Genomic DNA, 21,903 nt, shown 5'->3' on the forward strand with positions numbered 1-21,903 from the left:
CCATGTAATAGAAAGACTTATCAGGTTAATGAGATCATAAAGCTTCCTAGAGGAAATGATGCCAGGTGACAATGGGAAAGATCAGTGCTCCAAACAGTGAACACATTGTGCAAAGGTACTGTGGTAGAAGGAAGTATGACACCTTTGAGGAAAAACCATCAGTGAGATGGAAGAAGCTAAGACATGCTATTCAGAACTAACATTTGTTGAGTACCTATTAAGTTCTAAGCACTTTACACTGATTCTCACAACAATCCTAGGAGGTAGATACTATCTTTATTCCTATTTTGTACAGATGAAGAAACTGGAACACACAGAAATTAAGTAATTATTATTCAAGGTTATTCAGTTAGTAGATGGTAGAGTGGAAATAAGATTGGTTTGGAGAAGTAGGACAGGACCAAAACATGCAGAAATTCATAAGCCATGTTAAAATTGTTGATTTTTATACTAAAGGAAAAAGGAATTTACTGAAGTGTTATTGAAGAAGGAAAGCACTGTGTGTGTGTGTGTGTGTATTAACAAACATATTTGCATTTCAAAACAGTCATTTGAGGTGTAGCATGAGAACTAGTTGAAAGGACTGGAAGAGTAGACAGACAAACCAGTTAGGAGGTGACTGCTGTTCTCTGGACAAGAGCAAGAGGTGATGGCCCCAGGACTGGGGAGTTGGCCCCGGAGAAGGACAGAGTGGATGTGTTTGAGGTATATTTTGGAGAAAAAGTGGATGAGGAGTTAGGAGGGGACGTGTCCAGGGTGAACCCCTAGGTATCTGGCTGGTGTAACTGAATGGAGGATGGTGTCATTTCAAGATTCAGAGAGCACAGGAGGGGGAGCAAACCTGGGCATAGGAAAGAAGGTCACAAATTCCAGGTATTTTGAGATACTCCACCTGGCAAAGTCAAGAAGATAGTTGTATGTGTGGGTCTGGAGCTCAGATAGGTCTGTGCTAGAGACTGAATTAGGGACTCATCTGTGATAGTGGTAACTACAGACACAGAATGGATGAGACCAGTAAGGGACTGAAGAATGAGAAGAGAGAGACGATTGCTCAATATGTGGTGAGGAAGCCCAAGCTTTTCTTGGCCTTGGTGCAGCCCTTCATGTCTTTTTTTTTTTTTTTTTTTTTTTAAACTTCCTGATCCACACCCTCTCCTCTGTAAAAGCAAAATAAGTCCAACTGAAAGTCAGAAGAAGAAGCTTATCAAGAAAATGATATAATGGCTTGAGTTAACCCTTGAGCCACCTTTGCTTTTTCCATTTATTAAGTTTGAAACATTCCTTCTACAAGGAAATAATTAACCTAACAATTCTGCCTTAATCCCTTCAGGACCTCCTTAATATTCAAAAAGCATTTTCTCTATGAAAAGTCAGACTAAACACACCAGACAGTAACTTGCCAAATAATGCTCCCAAAGGCTTGGAAGAATTATTTCAGTTTCTACATGAGTCTGTCTTATAGATATGGAATAACGTGAGCACTCTGAGAGGTTGACTCTTTATTTTAAAAAAGTTTTAATTCCCAGAGCTCTTATTTCATTCATAGACTGCTAGGTATTGAGCATCCACCAAAGGAAAATACATATCTAGCTCTTATACTGTTTATTCATGCTATTGTTATTTTTTAATAGAGAATTTTTTAAAAAGGCTTTATTTTTAAATAATCTCTACACCCAACACGGGACTTGAACTCACAACCCCAAGATCAAGAGTTACACACTCTACCAACTGAGCCAGCCAGGCATCCCCATCCTATTATTAAAATAGCTCTGGCACAGGGCTGCCTGGGTGGTTCAGTTGGTTACTTGAGGACTTCAGTTCGGGTCATGACCTCATGGTTCGTGGCTTTGAGCCCTGTGTCAAGGTCTGTGCTGACAGCTCAGAGCCTGGAGCCTGCTTCAGATTCTGTGTCTCCCTCTCTCTCTGCCCCTCCCTGGCTCACGCTCTGTCTCTCTCTGAAAAATACATGAACATTAAAAAAATTTTTTTTAATTGCTCTGGCACAGATATATCGAACATGAGAGTTTTCATGAGATAAAAATCTGAACCTTAAAAGAAAGCAGTACATAACTCCTTCAGTTCATAAGCCATTGAAGATGAACTTTTTCACTGAAGTTCAATAGTGAAGTTTCTTTCTCATTCTGATGGGGATTGTGAAGTATCTGAGCAACGCAGTGTTGAATACTAGAGGCAAGCAGGGTGAGCCGTGCCAGTATTTTCTGAACCATTTAACTATCAGAATCAAGAAAGCAAGTAGTTACAACTCCAGTTTTGTGACTGTCTGGGTTGCATTTGTTGAATGTATACAGAGTGAGTCAGACATCCAGCAGGAAACAGATGGCACACTGACATTAAAATAGGCCAAGTAGGTTGATCAAATGGACCATTTTCAAAAGTGTGGGAAGAAGTGTAGAGGAAAGCAACCAGGACAGGGTAGGTTCCTGGGGCAATGATCCCTAGGCCCAAAGGGACACAGGGAAGTATTGGTCACAAAACCCAGAAAGAGTAATTCAAAAAAGTTTTGTGGAGAGGATCACTTTGAGAGGAACTGTGATCTTCCAAGGGAAAGGTGCAACCAACTTTAAGTGACCCTGCAGGGAGGCAAACAAGGGAGTAAATATTCTCCCTTACCTCTCCTTCCTCCTTGTTGGGGCCCCTCACCTAAGCACTGACTAGTCCATTCAGATGGGCAGGCAGCAGAGTGGAGAGGGTGGGGAGGATCTGATGGGAGAAACAGAAGAGAGTGAGCACAAACAGGAAGAGTGGCAAATGAACTCAAATCAGTAGATAGAAGGTTCTAGAGTGGGGGTAGGGTGATGGCAATGGTTTCATATAAGGACACTGGAGAGGCTGGCCCAAAAAGTTATACATAATGGGGTGCCTGGCTGGCTCAATCTGTAGAACATGTGACTCTTGATCTCCGGGTCTTGAGTTTGTTGAGGTAGTAAGGGGCGGGCTGAGGATGAAGTGCAAGCTAGCGCATGCACGCACGCATGTGTGCGCACACACACACACACACACACACACACCAGGTAGAATGTGTGTGATATTCCTCAGGCACTCCTGGATGCCCGAAGACAAAGGAAAGGAAAGAAAACAAATGGTTAACTGATACAAATCACAGTCATACAGGACATGGGTCTCCATCAGTTTACAAATATCTTCATAAATTACAAGAAAAAGGCAATCCTATCAATAGCCTAATCTCCAGAAACCTGTAGATTCAGTTTCCTGGAGCCCCAACATCACCCCTCCATAGTGATATGGGTAACAAAGGCAAGAATTTCCTTATAACCTGCAGCCCAGCTGACAAATACTTGAGTCAAATACACAGTATAACATTTCTTTAGGAATGCTTTATGGTCATAATGTTAATTAATCCCTTACTAGAGCGAAAACAACCTTAGCTTGACAATAGCAAGGCCTCAGGTATTTTAGGAGTCCTCTTTAGCATATCAAAGTCCTTCTGGAGGCCTCCGTTTTGCCTTTATTTCCCCCAACTCCACAGTATATAACCAGTCACTCCTCACAACCCCAGTGCTGCTCTTTCTGCCCATGGGTCCTGTCCCCATGCTTTAATAAAATCACGGTTTTGCACAAAAGACGTCTTCAAGAATTCTTTGTTTGTCTTTGTTGTTCTTTGTTGTTTATCAGCTCCAGACCCCCACCATTACCCCAAAACCTCGTCAAGTTCAAGCCCCATGTTGGTTGTGGAGCCTACTTAAAAAAAAAGTTACATTACTTTTATGACCCTATATGAAATATGGTGATAGCAATTCTAAAACCAGTGGAAGTGATCATACTAAAGATCATACTAAAGTTACTATCTTATAGAACTTTTTTGGAAATTAGGCAGAACTGAGTTACTTCCAAGGTTCCTTTCAGACTTGTGTACTATAAGCCTACATTTTTGAATAATAGAAAGTCAAGTAAAGTTAATGTCTTGGCACAGGTACTAATAGAAAGACATGTGTTTTCTTTCTTTTTAGTAGAATGGATAATTGAAAAGCCTTTAGGAAACTGAAAAACCTGTATACACAAAAATATTTATCACAGCAAAGAGCAAACGCTGGAACAAACTTTATTCCTAACAGCTGGGGGAATGGTTAAGAAAATTATAGTATGTTCAATGCAATATTATGCGGAAGCAAATAATTACAAAGAATTATGAAGCACCATGGAAAATGCATATGACATGATGTCAGGTTAAAAAAAAGTGGGATTTGAAATTTTATATACATTCCGGTCATAATGTTTTGAAAATATGTGAAAAAAGACTTGAATCTATTAAAAAACGAAATTCCACTGAGTAAATTTGTAGATCTACCAGGTTTATTAAATAATTCATGAGTTGGGCAGCATTTCATCGGGCAAGTAGAGGGGAGCTCCGCTGAGCTAAACAAGAGAAATGTTTTTAAAGGCAGAGAGAGGGCACACACACACACACACACACACACACACAGAAAGCAATTTATTAGCAAGTAACGCATTGTTTAGGCAAGGTTGCCCTCTAAGGGGAGGATAAAGGGTATATCAGCACATGTCTTAGTATTGACCAGGAAATTCTATGCTGACTGGTTAATAAAGGTTACATTCCTAGCGGGTTGAGACTGCAGTTAGGTTAGGTATTAAATCCTGGTTCACTGACTCGGGACTTTAACCTAAGTGATGCCATTTTGGGCCTCCAGTTTTCTTTCTAACAAATGAAATGATCAGAAATCAAAGTAGTTTCATTAAGGTAGTAAAACGATGGATGGTTATTTTCTTCTTTTAATTTTTCAAGTTTTTAGTAATGTATGATACATTCATTTATATATTTTAACGTGTTAAATAACAAAAAATCAACCTAGTAAGTTATAAAGATCTAATTGACTTTATTAGTAGATTCATGAATCAGGTAGCATCCCATCTACCAAGTAGAAGGGAGCTATAAAGGGCTACAGAAAAAAATCCATTGTTTTAGGCAAGGTCGCCCTCCTAAGGGGAAAGGAGTGGGGTTTGTCAGTAAATGTCCTAGCGCTGACCAGGAAATTCCCATGTTGACTGGCTGAAGGTTACATTTCTAGGGGGTTGAAACTGTAGTTAGGTTAGGTATTAAGTTTTGGTTTACTGACTTGGGACCTTAACCTAAGTCATGCCACTGGGGACTATGTTTTCTTTTTAACACATGTCAAATAGTTAAATATATTTCATTTATTTGAATTATAATTTATATATATCATTTTAAAACGCAATAAAAGTTATACTTTTTGGAGAGCTGAAACTTTTTTATATCTTGATCTGGATGGAGGTTACCTGAGTGTATATTTAATAAAAAAATCATTGAATTGCATATTTATGATTAATGTAATATATGCTCACTTATATATGTATATATACATATATACATATGTAAGTGTGTATATACATATACACACAAACATTATACCTCAGTAAAAGAATTTTTAAAATTGTAAATCACAACACATTATCTAAAGTACACTGGAGAAATGAAGTTGAATGTAATTCTATATTTACCTCTTATATTTTATCAACACAATACAGCATGACATTCCTGATTTTTAATTCTAAAGACAGAAGGTTTTATAGCATTCCTATTTATCAAATCCTCTTTTTTAAAAAAAAGTTTATTTATTTATTTTGAGTGACAGAGAGAGAGAGAGAGAGAGAGAACCTGTGGGGGAGGGGCAGAGAGAGAGGGAGAGAGAATCCCAAGCAGGCTCCATGTTGTCAGCATGAAGCCCAGTGCAAGACTCGATCCCAGGAACTGTGAGATCATGGCCTGAGCCAAAATCAAGAGTTGGACATTTAACCAACTAAGCCATCCAGGCGCCTCAGAACATGAGAGTTTTTGAAACATAATCCTGAGATTCAGGTGGATTAGCTATTCTGAGCTTCTTTAAAATGCTAGGTCTCAAGAATGTCACTGTGGTTAATAAAAGTTGTCTTTTCATTTAAAGTTCCAGAAGGCTTTTGGTGTTCATTTTAAATTTTGTATTCATTACTAGAGAGTGTATATCTGATGTCTCAGTTTATGGGTAGCAATCTTTTCCAAAGGCTACTTACCTGGAGATATTTCCAGGTGAATAGGTATGTCTCAAATCAAACAAAATGTAAATTTCAGGAATTGTTTTTGAGTACAGCATAACTTCTTTTCTTTTCTTTTTTTTTTTTGAAAGATTTTTAAATGATTTTTAAGAAATCTCTACACCCAACATAGGGCTCAAACTCACAATCCAGAGATCAGGAGTCTCATGCTCCACTGAAGCCAGAACAAGCCAGATGCTCCTAGCATAACTTATTTTCTATGACCTGGAATAGAGCCCATTTGGAGATGCAATGTGTCTGCATAAAATGAGAAGTAATATATCTTTTCCACTGTACCTTTGGCCTGGTTTCCAGTGTAGGTATAAGACTTTTTTTTATCATGAGCTTATAAAGCAAATCATTTACTTTCCCATACTTCTCATTCTTCATGATTATCATACAAATGTTTGAAAATATTAATTAGTGTGGGGAGCCTGGGTGGCTCAGTTGGTTAAGCGTCCAACTTTGGCTCAGGTCATGATCTTGTGGACTGTGAGTTCAAGACCTGCATAGGACTCTCTGCTGTCCTATGCAGAGCCCGCTTCAGATTCTCTGTCTCCCTCTCCCTTTGCCCCTCCCCCTCCGACCCCAAGCATGTACTCTCTCTCTCAAAAATAAATAAACATTAAAAAAAGAAAATATTAATTAATAATATTATTTGAAGACTCTAAATAGGTCAAGGCTGATTTTTTCTTCTGATTTTTCCCCCCAGCTTTATTGAGATATTATTGACATATAACCTATGTAAGTTTAAGGTGTACAATATGATGCTTTGATATTGCAAAATATATGCAATATGCTTTGATATATATACTATATATATATATATATATATATATATATATTGCAAAATAAGGTCAGATAATACTTCCACACCTTTACATAATTACCTTTTGTATGATGTGTGGTCCCTGATTTCTTTTTAAACCAAAGGCATTATTTAACATGTATGAAACTGTATGATTATATAATTTTAAATATCTTTTCAACACATGAATAGTTAAAATATAATTGGGAATCTATAATTTTAATTAAAGTCATATATTTTCTGAGAATTAGCAATGAAAAAATTCAATTGACCTATTCCCTAATGGACAGTCTGTCATTTGGCATTTGAGAACACAGTAGTTTTACCCAAAAAGAACTTTCGTCTTCAGGAGAAAGAAGTTCCTCTCACTGTCCCGCTACCTCCTAAAGTCATGCGCCTCAAACTTCAGCATTCACAGTTAGTACCTGGGGTTGCTTGTGAAGGGTAACAATATGCCACCCCAAAATATGTCTGTAGGAATTTGGGACAGGTCACCACAAATTATGCCACTTTGGCATGTTGATTCTTTTGGGCTGTAAGCACTTGAAAACAGCAAATGCAGGGAGATGTATGGAAAGACTTTTTCTCCACTCCCCTTATCTGCCTAAAGACAGCACCTCCAAAAGGGGTTCAGTTGTTATAAATCTCCTTCCTGGAAGTTTCATCACCCAGGAAGAATTGACTCTGCTCACAGGAGAGGATAGATTAAATTTGATAGCACACCCAGACATACTTGGTCATAAAGTATCCTACTTTCCATCTTCTAAAGGCCCACTCATCTTTGCTAAAAATAATTTGCTCTCTCCTCTAAGGTCTGCATCTCCCTCTCCCTTTCCCTATTAAAATGGTATGTAAGTCTAAATTCTAAAGCTACCTCTGTGAGTTATTCCTTTTTCCCTAGAATCTCCCCAGGGTATATGTGAAATATGCATGTTAACAACCTCCTGTTTGGTCTTCTCTTGTCAATCCATCTTTTATTACAGTGATCTCAGCTAAGAACTCAGAAGGGTAGGGGGAAATTCATTTTCCTCCCCTATACTTGCTATAATGCAGATTCCTGGGCCTAACCCCCAAAGAATCTCATTTAGTAAGCCTGGGTGGAACCTAGGAATATGCATTCTTGAAACATCCTGAGAGGGGCGCCTGGGTGGCGCAGTCGGTTAAGCGTCCGACTTCAGCCAGGTCATGATCTCGCGGTCCGTGAGTTCGAGCCCCGCGTCAGGCTCTGGGCTGATGGCTCGGAGCCTGGAGCCTGTTTCCGATTCTGTGTCTCCCTCTCTCTCTGCCCCTCCCCCGTTCATGCTCTGTCTCTCTCTGTCCCAAAAATAAATAAAAAACGTTGAAAAAAAAATTAAAAAAAAAAAAAAAAAAAAAGAAACATCCTGAGAGATCCTGATGCTGGTGGTCTATAACTACCCTTTTCCAAGCCTTTGTTTCTTACAGGAGAGCTTGCATCCTTAATTAATCAGTCACCACCTAGGATGATTAGCAAAAATTACCCAAAAACACACACAAACATGCACACATACTTGACCAAAGTTTACACTGATAAAGTCCTAAGATTGGGGTTGACTAGAATGCAGGACATATGTAGGATAATCCCATGCTTCTGAGCCCATTTCTAACCAAATGCAAAGCCATGCATTTGGGCTACAAAAAACGCTTTGTCCATCAGTGTAGCACTGGAACAGAAGGAAGATACGATTCTTCATCTGCAAATGTTTCATTATACAAGAAGCAAAAGTTTAGTGGAATTATATATACATTAAAAAAGAGTCTTAAGAGATTCCAAGATTCTTAGAGTTCATTTATTTTTTAAGTTTTTATTTATTTTGGGGAGGGAGTGCATGTATTGCGGAGGGACAGAGAGAGAGGGGGACAGAGAATCCCAAGCGACCTCTGTGCTGACAGCAGCCAGCCAGATGTGGGGCTCTAACTCACAAATCGTGAGATCATGACCTGAGCTGAATTCAGATGCTCAACTGAGTGAGCCATGCTGGTGCCCCTAATATTCTTAGAATTCTTAAAAAAGATTCTAAAACGTAATGTTCTCTGGGTGGCAGGAGACCTTTGTAAAGGCAGGTATTTGAATTCCTGACACCCCCCCCCCCCCCCCCACTGTCTACTGTTCTATAGATTCTCCACCAAATGATATTTAGGCTCTAAAGGATTACCCTCAGGAATGGGAAGCTCAAGGAAGTCCTGAAGCCTGATCGTTAGAATTCTTTACTGTAGAAGAACTTCATTCAGAATTTATTGGCCTGATTATTGCCCTGGTTCCCACCCACTTCAAGTATTTGAAGACAGTTTTGTTTTCTACTCCAAATCTTCCTTTCCCGAGATAACTTCAGGCCTCTTCAATTGTTCTTTATTTTCCATATTTTCAACCCTTCACACCTGGTGGCCAGCTTTTGAATAACTGATCAATGTCCTTCTCTGCATGCGTCATAGAATGGAAGATAAGGCAAAAAGATCGATAAGCAGAAACCTTAAATGTAGTTACTGATTTGCTGCAGCTTTCTTAGTGAAAGTATGGGGAAAGGAATAAGTTTCCCCTGATTTGTGTAATTGTCATCATTCATTATTCATCCATTCATTCAATACTTGTATGTCAAGTACCTACTCTGTGCAAAAGCACTGGGCTGGGTGTTGGAGATTACAAAAAAAAAAAAAAAAAAAAAAAAAAAAGACAAGAGGAACTCCACTTGGGAAAGCAGGTAAGAAACAATTACAACAGAAAAAAGGGGGCTGGAATAAGGGTAAGCATAGAAACTAAAAGAGATCTTCTTAACCTAGAATATACGGAAGTGTGGGAGTCAGGGAAATTTTCCGGGAAAGATGACATCTAGAATATCCCCATCTAACTTGATAGAGCACTCATTTCATGCTCAGAACTATATAAAGGCTGCTCTGATGGGATTTAAATCACACCAATGCAAAAGGTAAATAAATAAATTACACCCATGCAAATGAAATACAGAAGTCTGACAGGTCTGAGCCATGTTGTGAAATTATATTTATTATATTTAGCATTGGCAGAGTGTTAGGGAAAGCCCAAGACTCAAAGTTGTTCATTCACGATGTCAAGTGGTGGAGGGCAATATAAAAGCTATGTGTCAGGACTCCTGCTGTAAGCAAGAGAAAGCCAATTCAATTTAGTTTAAATTAGAAAGAGGATTAATTGACCCAGTACCTGGAAGTTCAAGTTGTAAACTTCAGGCAAGGCTTGATCAAGGCACTCAAATGATGTCCTCAGCATACTGTCTTTCTCATCAATCTTTAGGTTCCATTTTCTTTTCTTTTTTTCTTTTTTTCTTTTTAAAAGTGTATTTATTTGGGGAGAGAGAGAGAGAGTGAGCATGAGTGGTGGAGGGGCAAAGAGAGAGGAGAGAGAGAGAATCCCAAGCAGGCTCCATGCTGTCAGCAAGGGAGCCCCATGCAGGGCTCAATCTCACTAATTGTGAGATCATGACCTGAGTCAAAATCAAGAGAGGCTTAACCGAATGAGCCACCCAGGCATCCCTGGCTCTATTTTCTTCTTTGGTGGCTTCATTCTCAGGCAGCTAGCTCTGTGTTGACTTCAAGCTATATGATTACAGTTTAACAATCCCAGAAGAAAGAGTTTACTATAGTGCTAGGATTGACTCCCCGTCTCAGCTTCAGTTGTATGCACACCTCTGAGCAAATCATTGTGGCCAGGAGAATTCCTTATACTTTGAAGGCTGGCCTGGATAACATTCCCACTTCTGGAACTGGGGATTAGATTTAACTCTATCTAAACTACATAATGTAATGCTTGGAGGGAAGTAGTTTCTTCAGGGAAACAAAGAAAAGGATTAAGATGCTTTTTAGCTGAAGTAGGACTAGACACTGGCCATACAAAAGCAAAGACTCAAAAAACCAGTTGTCCAAATCCATGGAGATTAAGAGAAAACACATTCACATTTCTGGTACACAGTCACTTGAGCTGTTCAATTCAAGGTTTACTGAGTATTGAGCACTAGGTGCTAAAAAAGATGCTAATAAAATAAGCCGGATATAGTCCTTACCCTTTAAGAGAAATTGCCTAGAACTTAGCTCTCAAGCTTTAGTATGCATAAGATCCCTGGGGGAACTTGTTTAAAATGCAGATTCTGGGCCCTCTTCCAGACTTACTAAATGAATTTTTGGTACTAGGGTCTGAGAATCACCATTGTTTTAAAGCAGGTGATTTCTAATACAGGTGTTCCCTGTATTACGTTCTGCATAGTACCGATTCAGCTGCAGGAAAGGTATGAAGAAGGCTGGATTTGTCTTTTCCTATCACATCTCACACATCAGGAGGAAATTTATTTTCTCCTCTAAAGTTTCACTTTTCCTTCTCTCCAAGTTTCCTGCCTTCCAACTACCCCTATATACACACCGCTAGGCTCTCAGTGCCCACAAGTATACTCTGATTTCCTCTGACACCATAACTCGAATGTATTCTGCGTTGTTCCCTATGTGGCCAAACCAGTCTTCGAGCATCTCCTTTACATACCTACCCAAGCTTGTTTGCTTATATCAGCTTACCCGACAACCCACCAAAGAAACTGACCTGATAAATTAATGTGAAGATGATATACACTTTTTTTAAAAGATTTTTTTTTCTTTAAGTAATCTCTATATCCAGTGGGGGGCTGGAACTCACAACCCTGAGATCAAGAGTCACACGCTCCACTGATTGAGCCAACCAGGCGCCCCAGAGGATTTGCACTTTTAATAAAGATATAGAGGTATCTGTGGTCCAGAGTGGTAATCAAATCCCTGTTGCTGTAATTTCCGTGCGAAGGTTGGTGGGGTAGGAGATATTTTTGAGAATGGAGTCATGTCTGACATCATCTCTCAAATTATGCCATGAAGATTTCCACTCACGCATGACATTTGGTACAGCTCAAATACTTCTGCCTGAAGAATGTGTCACTATGTGCTATCTCTAACCCCTTTTTCTCTTCCCACAAGCTTTCTTGGAGAGCAATGAAACAATGGGATTAAAAAGATGAAGTAATTAAATGCAGTGAGGTATCCTGAATTGGTTCCTGGAATAGAAAAAGGATATTAATGGAAAAACTAATAAAACCCAAATGGAGTCTGTAGTTAATAGTGTTGTTCCAGTGTTAATTTTTTAGCTTTGGCAAATGTACCATGGTTATAAAAGATACTAACATTAGGGAAAACTGGGTGAAGTGTATACAGGAATCATCTGTACTATCTTTGTATCTTTCTGTAGATCTAAAATTATCCCATAATAAAACATTTATTTTTCAGAAAGGTGAAGAAAGAAGAGAATCTAAGCCATAATTAGCCTCTATTCAAAGAATGACTATAATCCAACAATATCCTTGGTATAAAATCTTCCTCCAACTCATTCACAGCAAGGTGAACTGACATTCCAGTGTTTTAGCAACATTTCATCATACATAATTATTTAAAACATAGCACAAAAAAGTAATCTGAAAAAAGCTAGAAAAGAAATCAATAACAACACTTTAGAGAAAATATATTTTTACTAACTTAGATTACAGATATGAGGGGAAAAATTAACCCCAAGAATTACTTTTGTAAAAGCTTGAGTATTTAATCAAAACATCATTTGAGGTACCTCCTCAGGAAATAGGTCTGGGAAAAGGCAGGGTGACTTATGTTTTTGACTTTATATACTTTTGTATCGCATGACTTCCTAAAAAGTAATGAGAATGTATTACCTTTACAATTTTTAAGGCATATATATTTTTTATTTAATTTTTAAAAGTTTATTTATTTATTTTTAGAGAGAGAAAGAGAGCATGGGTGTGGGAAGGGAAAAGAGAGAGGGAGAGAGAGAGTATCCCAGGCAGGCTGTCAGTGCAGAGCCCAACACAGGGGTTTGAACCCATGAAGCATGAGGTCATGACCTGGGCCGAAACCAAGAGTTGGACACTTAACTGACTGAGCCATCCAGGTACCCATATATATATATATATATATATATATATATATATATTTTTTTTTTTTTAATTTAAAAAAAAATTTTTTTTTCAACGTTTTTTATTTATTTTTGGGACAGAGAGAGACAGAGCATGAACGGGGGAGGGGCAGAGAGAGAGGGAGACACAGAATCGGAAACAGGCTCCAGGCTCCGAGCCATCAGCCCAGAGCCTGACGCAGGGCTCGAACTCACGGACCGCGAGATCGTGACCTGGCTGAAGTCGGACGCTCAACCGACTGCGCCACCCAGGCGCCCCTATATTTTAAAATAATTTATTTATTTATTTATTTATGTTTATTTATTTTGAGAAAGAGAGAGCACATGCATGTGCGGGAGCAGGGGAGGGGTAAAGAGATAAAGGGGAGAAAGAGAATCCCAAGCAGGCTCCACACTATCAGCACAGAGCCCAATGCAGGTGCTCGAAACCCACATACCATGAAATCATGACCTGAACTGAAACCGAGTCAAACACCCAAGTGAGTGAGCCACCTAGGCCCCCCAAGATTTTACTTTTAAGTGATCTCTACACCCAACATGGGGCTTGAACCTACCATCCTGACATCAAGAGTCACATGTTCCCCTGACTGAGCCAGCCAGGTGCTCCGACAGATACATATTTTTTAAGTAGCAATTTATATACTATGAGGAAGAAATGGCTATGTTTAAAGTGGAACACTAGAAACACTGAAATTATAAAATAAAAGAAATGCAGTAATCAAAAAGAAAGAAAAAGAAGGAAGTAATATGGAAGAGAATATGCACAAATGTTCATAAAGCTATATATGACGGTATGATACATTTTTTAACTTCTGTATTCTATATTCTCTTTAGTAAACATGCAACTTTTCTTTATTGGGAACATTAAAAATAAAAAAATACAACCTTTACCTACATGTATTTATCAAATTTTTTGTACAAATATTATGACATCTGTCCCTATGTGGGTCTTTAAACTTGAGGAAATTGCAAATTTCAGAACATGTATTATAAACTATCTTCAGAAAAAAATCCTATATTAAAAATAATAGACTGTTAGAACTTGGCCACTGACTCACTGGTTTAGTTTCCTTTTCGAAGTTATTTAGAAAAAATATCTAGCTGTGTACAAAGGCTGCCTTCCAAAATACTAGAGGTAATGGCCAGGGAGATGGTATTTGAAAACTCCTGTTAAGTGTCTGCAAACAAATACTTAATAAGTATTTTCAAAAGAAAAAATTCAAACCTCTGGCTTCTCTCTTCTTTTCTCATCTCTACTTGAATATCTCTGAGATACCACAAAAATAAACAAACCTGAAATCAAATCCAACATCTTAATGCCTTCAAGTTCCTAGACTTCTCCTCCTATCCACTTTCTCCAGAATTGAAAGCAGGGTTTGATTCTCTTCAGAAAAAAAAAGGTCAAATCTGGAGATTTCACTTAGCCTAGGAGGGTGCTTAGGCCAAGGGGGGTAGGGGGGTCACATTCTCAGAGCTAAGTGGAATATAAACAGCCAGGCAGGAGAAGGAAGAAGTTCTCAAGAAAAGCAGTGTGACAGCAATAGCCCTTAGAGCAGAGAGATTAGCAGCCAGAGTGAGTGTAAACTCTAGGAAGAGAGAAAGATATTTAAAGGGGATTTGTAAGAAAGTTTGCCCTGGTAATGGGCTGTATCCCCTAACCCCACCTCCAGTACAGCACTCCACCCCTATTCCCGAAGGCTCTAAAAATGCAGACACAGATTGCCTGGGTGTGAAACATGACTCCATTTACTGGCTGTATACCATTTGGCAACTCTCTATTCACTGAGTTCTTCATCTGTAAAATGGCATATGGTCACACCTACTTTATGGGGGTTGTGTGAAGAAATTGAATTAATTCTGAATTAATACTCTTCCATAACTGAAGTAATGTTTAGATAGCTGCAATAGCTACCAATTTGTTCTAACTTTCCTTGGGATCTTCTAGCATTAATCTTCTTCAAAATGGTGCCAAAGGATCTCTACAATACAGATCTGTATGTATTAATCCCCAGTTTAAACCCCTTTGAGTATCGTCAATAATCACTCTTTGTTTCCAACTCAATTTCTTTTTTTTTTTTTGAGGTTCTAATATTTTGTTCAAGTTTCACTGTAAGTTATGTTAATTATAGCATTTTAAAGGAGGATCTTATTCTACCCAAAATGGAAGACTCTAAAATCACCGGTTAAACTGCTAAAAAATAAACCGAGTGGCAAGAATATAACAGAAGTCCAATTTAGATTCTGAATGATGTCACCATGTGATTACAGTCACAGAGACTCTTCTCTGCTTGCAGCTAGAACTCTTAGAAGCTGTTTCATCTGGTGCAAGGGCAAAAAAACACAACATGAAAGGAGATAAAGTCCTGAATTACTGGCTTCATCCACCTCTATCTCAAAATGGCGTTCGAGTGCACACACACACACACACACACACACTCACAAAACAAAAAACTCAGCTACCATGCATTGCAGACTATTTTTGGTGTAAAAGAGGTGATGGACTGGGGTGGAAACAGGTCATGAAAATCTGCCTTAAAAAGTCTCTTTCAGATGAGTTTGTACACACCATCAAACAACAAGCCTCTCCTTCATGGGGTAGGAAACTAAGGTTCACTTCTCAGGAAGTCACAATTTCATTCATTTACTTAATGACAGTTTGTAATTATCAACTTCCACTAGCAGCTGTTTCTAGATAAAAAAAAAAAAAAGCCCTGACATTTCTAGAGGCCACCAAGTTCCCTCCAAGTCCACAGCTGAAAGGATCTTGTTTGGAATTGGGTTTCTTCTGTACCTCTGAAAGAGTAACACCTTAAAGTGGAATCATTTAATATGGAGGTTCAACATGATGGTTAGCATTATTGCATTCCAGACAAACATTAAAAGGTACACTAAATTCTGAGGGTAGCTATGCTGTAAAATAGTTTAAAATGAAATGATTGTATAGCCTTTGATTATGCTTGCCTTCCAGTCATAGACCAAGCTTGTGGCCACCAGCAGTGACATTCTTGCCATCCAGCAGAGCTGACAGCATCACTCTGACACAGTCAGTCTGACAGCTAGCTTTACGGTCTGAATGTGTTCTAAACCTATCAGGCTGGAGCTGTTCACTGTGGTGGAGAAATAGGCGTCAGGGTCCATCTGATACTTGGCTGCTATTGCGAAGTCAGTGTTACTAGTTCCTGCTGTCCAGGCCAGATTAACATTGGTCTCCAATTTCTTGTTCACCTTCTGATAAAAGGAGTCACTAGCCTCCATTCTGTCATTTACATTAGTGTAAAGCTGCAATTCATCAGTCTTGTAGCCAACCACAGAGTTGCTCTGGGTCCCTCCAGACTTTGTGGTCTCAGAATTCATCTGGGAGCCAGCAAGCCAGTCGTTTTGATGTGGCACCTGAGCGACCCGGTCTGAAGGCCCCGCCATGTGGAAATCCACATCCAGGTTGATGCCTCCTGCTTATGCCCTGTCTTGATTTTAGCATCCTCCTCCCACCTTCCCACCCTGTGCTTGGTGAGAGGATGAATCAAAGGTCAGCTTCAGTACACATGCAAGCTGGTCTTCCACAAATATCTCCATGCCTAGAGTGTTGTCTGTGTTGTATTTTTCCAAGGTCGTCAGACCGTGCTTGATACATCTATACTGGGTTTCTAGGCTGATGCTGACTTTAGTGGTTGGTCTCAGTGTTGGCTGAACCTAAGCTGGTACATTGCAGTCCATTTTCAGGTTTTGTTTTCAAATCAGGTTTTATTAAGCCAAATTCCTAGCCCTTGGTGAAGACATCTCTCGCAGATTTGCCAAAATGAGCACACGTGGGAGGCACAGCCATCTCTGGCTCAGGATCAGTGGCATCAGGCTGGGTGGTGGCTGTCTCTGGGACTGCAGTGCCAACCCTAACTCGACTTCTGATCCTTAAGTCTTGCTCCTCACCCACCTGCACCATCATCGCCCACACACCTGGCCCTGGCATGACTCCAGGCTTCTCCTTGTGTTCTTTCCTTTCTCTGGATTGATCTCCCTATTAGTCTTTAATGAGTTGCTATTTAGCCTTTAAGACACTAATAAAAATTTCTCTCCTCTGTGAAGTCTTTCTCAACAACCCCAGACAAAAGTTAGTCACTCCTGCTTCTTTGTTTACGTTTCACTTGGTACATAGCCCTGCCTTTGTACCTAACAGGTTGTGCTGGAATTATGTGTTTATGGCCTTTCCCTCTCAGGAAACTGTGATTGACTCCATGACAAGGACTTCCTAACTCCTTGTTTGCTGGAAACCATGGCTACATTCCTAAATCATCAAAGATGCTTAATAACAGGGTGAAGAGTGGATGAATTAATAAATAAATGAATTAGTATAACACCTCAGGTGACATCTGCATTAGTAAAGACAATAAAAGGGTGGCAAGTAGGATACAAGCTCAACCACTGTAGCCATGTGACTTTGGGCAAATTTCTTACTTTCTGTGCCTTGGTTTCCTCATCTATAAAATGGTGATGACAATACCTTTCTAGTTGTGTGAATTAAACAATAAATTTAAAGTTCTTAGAAGAATGCCTAGCATATAATAATCATTTTATGTGTATTAGTTATTGTTGTCATATTATTCATGGAGAATCACTGTAAACTCTGTGAGAAGTAGAGATTATGGTTTGACTTACCATTTAATTCCTAACTGCCACAATGGTTCATATAGAATAAGCACTCAATAAAGATTTCTTAAATAAATATCAAAATAATAAAGAAGAGAATCAGGCTCACAGAGCCTGCTTCAGATCCTCTGTCTCCCTCTCTCTGCCCCTCCCACCCTCACAAAAATAAATAAACATTTAAAATATAATGATAAGGGCCACCTGGGTGGCTCAGTCGCTTGAGCACCCAACTCCTGGTTTTGGCTCAGGTCATGATCTCACAGTGTCTTAAACATTGGGCTCCAGGCTCTGTACTGACAGTCCAGAGCTTGCTTGGGATTCTCTGTCTCTTTCTCTCTCTGCCTCTCTCCCACTGTCACTATCTCTGTCTCTCTCAGAATAAATTAATAAACTTTAAAAAAATGATGATAAAAAAGAGAACAAAAGAGAAGAGAGCTAAAAAAAAAAAAAACCCCACAAAAGGTAAATACGGGTGCATTTGGCACAAAGTACAAAGATATTGCTAAGTCATCTCAGGTCCTCACTACTGGGCTGCATGACAAAGTGCACCTGGAGTTTCTGAATCTTTCATTTCACCCTCATAAGAACTTTGACTTTGCCCACCTCAGTTACAGTGTTCTCTCTAAAGACAGTGAGGGGGGGAAAGGGATGTCATATAAAAGGAGTGATTTAATAATACACTGAGAGCCAGGAAAGCCTGTTTTTTCTTTTGTAGCCAATGGATTCATTACCTGATGCTGAAACCACCTTTTTTGGTCCTCTGCTTGATCTTTAAAAATCAAACCTTAAATACTTGCATGCTTACTTGCAACCAGACTAGATGATGGTGGCTTCAATAATTGTTTGCCATCTGCTTTGCAAAGACAGAGTCAAAATGAAACTTGTAAGGGGGATGTTTTAGTTCAGGCTGCTATAACAAATTACCATAGACTGGGTGATGTATCAACAATAGAGATACATTTCTCACAGTTTTGGAGGCTGGAAATATGAGATCAGGGTGCCAGCAGGTTTGGGCTCTGGTGAAGGTCCTCTTCCAGGCTGCAGATTCCTGACTTTTTGTATCCTTACATGGTAGAAGAAGAGAGCCAGCTCTTCTGGCCTCTTCTTATGTGGGCATTAATCTTATCATGAAGGCTCCACCCTCATGACTTAATTACCTCCCAAAGGCCCCAACTCCAGATACCATCACATTATGATTAGAGTTTCAGCATATGAATTAGGGGAGTGGAGACACAAACATTATTTTTTTAATTAATTAATTATTTATTTTTGAGAGAGAGAGAGAGAGAGAGAGAGAGAGAGAGAGAGATAGTGTAAGCAGGGGAGAGGAGCAGAGGGAGAGAGAGAGAATCCCAAGCAGCTCCACCCTCAGTGCAGAGCTTGAGGCAGGGCTTAATCCCACGACCTTGGGATCATGATCTGAGGTGGAAACCAAGAGTTGGATGCTCAACTGAGCCACCCAGGTGCCCTGGAGTCACAAACATTCAGAAAGTGATCTGTTTCTTTATGTAGGGGAGGCAAAATTTTATGTCTTCCCATCTTAGGTTTTTAGCTGGGCTTTTTACAAAAAGACAAATTAATGAGAGAAAAGCAATTTAATGTGTGCAGTGCACATCACACAGGAGAAACTTGAAGAGTAACTCAAAGTAGTGGCTTAGAACTCTTGCTTGTGTAGTATCTTCGACAAAGAACAGTAAATTTATAGAGAAACGACAGGACAAAGGAAAGTCATTCCAGGCTTCCAAGGTGGCAAACTGAGGGAAGGTAAATGTGTGGGAGGAAGCTAATGGAGTAAGGTTTGTTTGCAGATTTCTTTTTTATTGCTCTTGAGCTGATACATCTGTTTGCAGAAAAAGGAGAATTTCCTACAGGAGAATTTCCTATAGGCAGAAAGAGGGCAAGTAGAGAGAAGAGTTTGCTGCTTCTTCATTGCCTTAAGCTTGAAACAATTTTTATGTCAAAGAGGAATATTTGAGGGTGACATATTCTAGTCTCCTCCATTTGCTATCCAAAAAAGCCTAAGGAAAGAAAAAATTGAATAGGAAGCATTATGACATGGTAGCCCACTAGTTTGAACTCCAAACGAGAGGGAAAAGAGCAAAGAGAGAAGCTATGTAACTGCATTATAAACTCCATGAAAAGATTATTGAAGTATAATTTTTCAAAAAGTTAAAAAAAATGGTTGTCATACAAATATATAATGAACACATACCAAAGATTTTGTTCAACTAAGTAATTAGTAGGGACCCAGAAAATTGGTAACGTTGGCTCCAATTTAATAAAGAAATGTTAGAGTAAAATTGCTAGGTTAGACACAAAACTGGTTAATGTTCTTCAAGGCAATTAATTGTAACCTTTGTGTTTGTCTTTTATACTGGACAGAAATTATTTGCATCTTTATGGGGGGGGGGGAACATGTAACTTCACTAAGACTGGGACCTTTAATCAGAACAGTGATTTGAACAAAGTGTATTCCCCCTAGAATATTAAATCATCCTTGGGTGATCCTTATAAACAATGCCCTCCCATGACATTAAAAGGAACTGCCACCCTTGTTTTTGCTTTATTTACAAATTTTAAAGAATTTTTTTTTAAGTAGGCTTCATGCCCAACATGGGGCCTGAACTTATAACCCTGAGATTGAGAATTGCATGCTCTACTGACTGAGTCAGCCAGGTGCCACAAGAATGTTTCTTAACAGGAAGGATTTCACTTTATTTTCTTCACTGCTGCATTACTACTGGCACCTAGAACAGTACTTGCAACTAGTAGGCTCTTAAGGAATAGTTACTGAATGAATGAATGGTTATGTTTTAAGAAAGATTTTGTTAATTGGTTGTTTATAACTGGAATGCATTTCTCTTCAAAGTGATGTTAGAAATTATGGTAGGTAGTTCTTTGGTCAGACATATCTTTCCAACCTGCAGTGTAACCAAGAAAGCCTGGCAAACAAGGGCAGGAATGTTTTTTATGAGAAATGCATCCATCTATTTAAAATACAGAACCAGGGCCACATCTTCTCTCCATCTCCACACTTACATCCCTTTGATTCCATTTACTGGTCCCCACCTCAGGACTTGTTCTCTCTCAAGGTCTCTATTGCTGGGCAGTGGTATCAGGAATTCCCAGCAGCAGTACTGGGTGCTTTGAGTACAGCCTGGAGCAGGCTGTAGTTGAAGAAAAGAAGAAGCAGGGACTTGATGGTCTTAGGTTGGAGATGAGGTGCTCTGGGCTCTGAAACTCTGGTGGTATAAACCCCCAGGATTGCTCTCAGTCTGAGGTTTTACCACTTTACTTTTCTTCTATAAATTCCAAAATGGACTTGCCTACTTTTCTTTTATTACCACCATCTTGTGTTCTGACTAGAGTCTCTCTCCTCTATAAGCCACTGGAGGACAGAATGAAGTCTTACAGCTTTGCCTGTCCCTGACACATACAGTCCTATGGAGGACTTTTAAAAAGGTGCGTGTGCAGATTGAGTGTAACCATTCTGTGGATTTGCTGCAGTAACTGGAGTAGCCAGATATTTTCTACCCAAGATATCTCATCTGAAGGACATCCTATTGATTTGCATTAAGTTCACCTGCCTGTAGCAAAAAAACCTGAAATGATAGTGGCTTATTCAGGAGAGAAGTTCATTTCTCTTGTGCATCAAAGAAGTCTGGAGGTAGGCATTGCTTGTGTTGAGGCTCCACAGTCATCAGAGAGCCAAGCCCTTTCTATTTTTTCTGCCCCACCATCCCAGCACATGAATACCAACCTTAAAATCACCGAGGTGTCCAAGTCGTAGAGAATACCCAATCACAGATTTTCCTGGGCTTACCCAAAGCGTGGAAGGTAGTAAGTAAACAGCAGTAGGGCTAGCGGTATCCTACTCTAGATAGGAATCTTACCTTCCTTTTTCTTTAAACCCTCTGAGACTGACTATTGAAGACCAATCTGAGCCACCAGGCAAGCAAAAGGTCAAGTGAATATTGGATGTGAGCTGGAGAAGGAAGGAGGAAGAAAGGAAGCAAAATTCTAAGAAGCAGCAGAAATAACCCCAAACATCAGAGACACTGTTTTTGGAGGCTATCTGGGTGTAAGAGCTGTACATAAATTTGCCATTTGCCTCTTTAGTACTGTATCAGTCAGAATCTCAACAGAAAACTGGGTTTCACTCAAGTTAGATCATCTGAGGAAAGAATTTTTTTTTTTTTTTTTTTTTACAAGTGAACTGTCCACAAAGTTGTAGGGTGTAGCATAACCACAAGACAATGACTTAACCTGGGGTCAGTAGCAGCAGGGCAGTTAACACCCTTAGGCCTGAAGGGATGAGAGGAGGCAGTGATTATTGAAAGGAACACAAGGGCCACCAAATGAACTCTCACATTTGGGCAAGAGA

The 21,903-nt window shown here is 39.4% G+C and overlaps 1 protein-coding gene and 1 pseudogene across 4 annotated transcripts in view; both read right to left on the minus strand.

Annotated features, from left to right (window-relative positions):
- Positions 1-21,903, minus strand: part of LOC131507339 (large ribosomal subunit protein uL15-like) — a 62,012-nt gene that overhangs the window by 15,511 nt on the left and 24,598 nt on the right. Inside the window, exon 4 of one of the 4 annotated variants that reach the window (XR_009259453.1) lies at positions 21,018-21,504. The exons of the other annotated variants lie outside the window; for them this stretch is intronic. The gene's annotated coding sequence lies outside the window, so the exon portion shown is untranslated. Of the gene's footprint in view, positions 1-21,017; positions 21,505-21,903 lie in introns of those variants that run through there. 4 annotated transcript variants of the gene reach the window in all.
- LOC131507338 (voltage-dependent anion-selective channel protein 1-like) lies at positions 14,202-17,659 on the minus strand (annotated as a pseudogene).

The sequence above is a fragment of the Neofelis nebulosa genome, chromosome 3 (assembly GCF_028018385.1).
Source record: "Neofelis nebulosa isolate mNeoNeb1 chromosome 3, mNeoNeb1.pri, whole genome shotgun sequence".
Classification (NCBI taxonomy): Eukaryota; Metazoa; Chordata; class Mammalia; order Carnivora; family Felidae; genus Neofelis; species Neofelis nebulosa.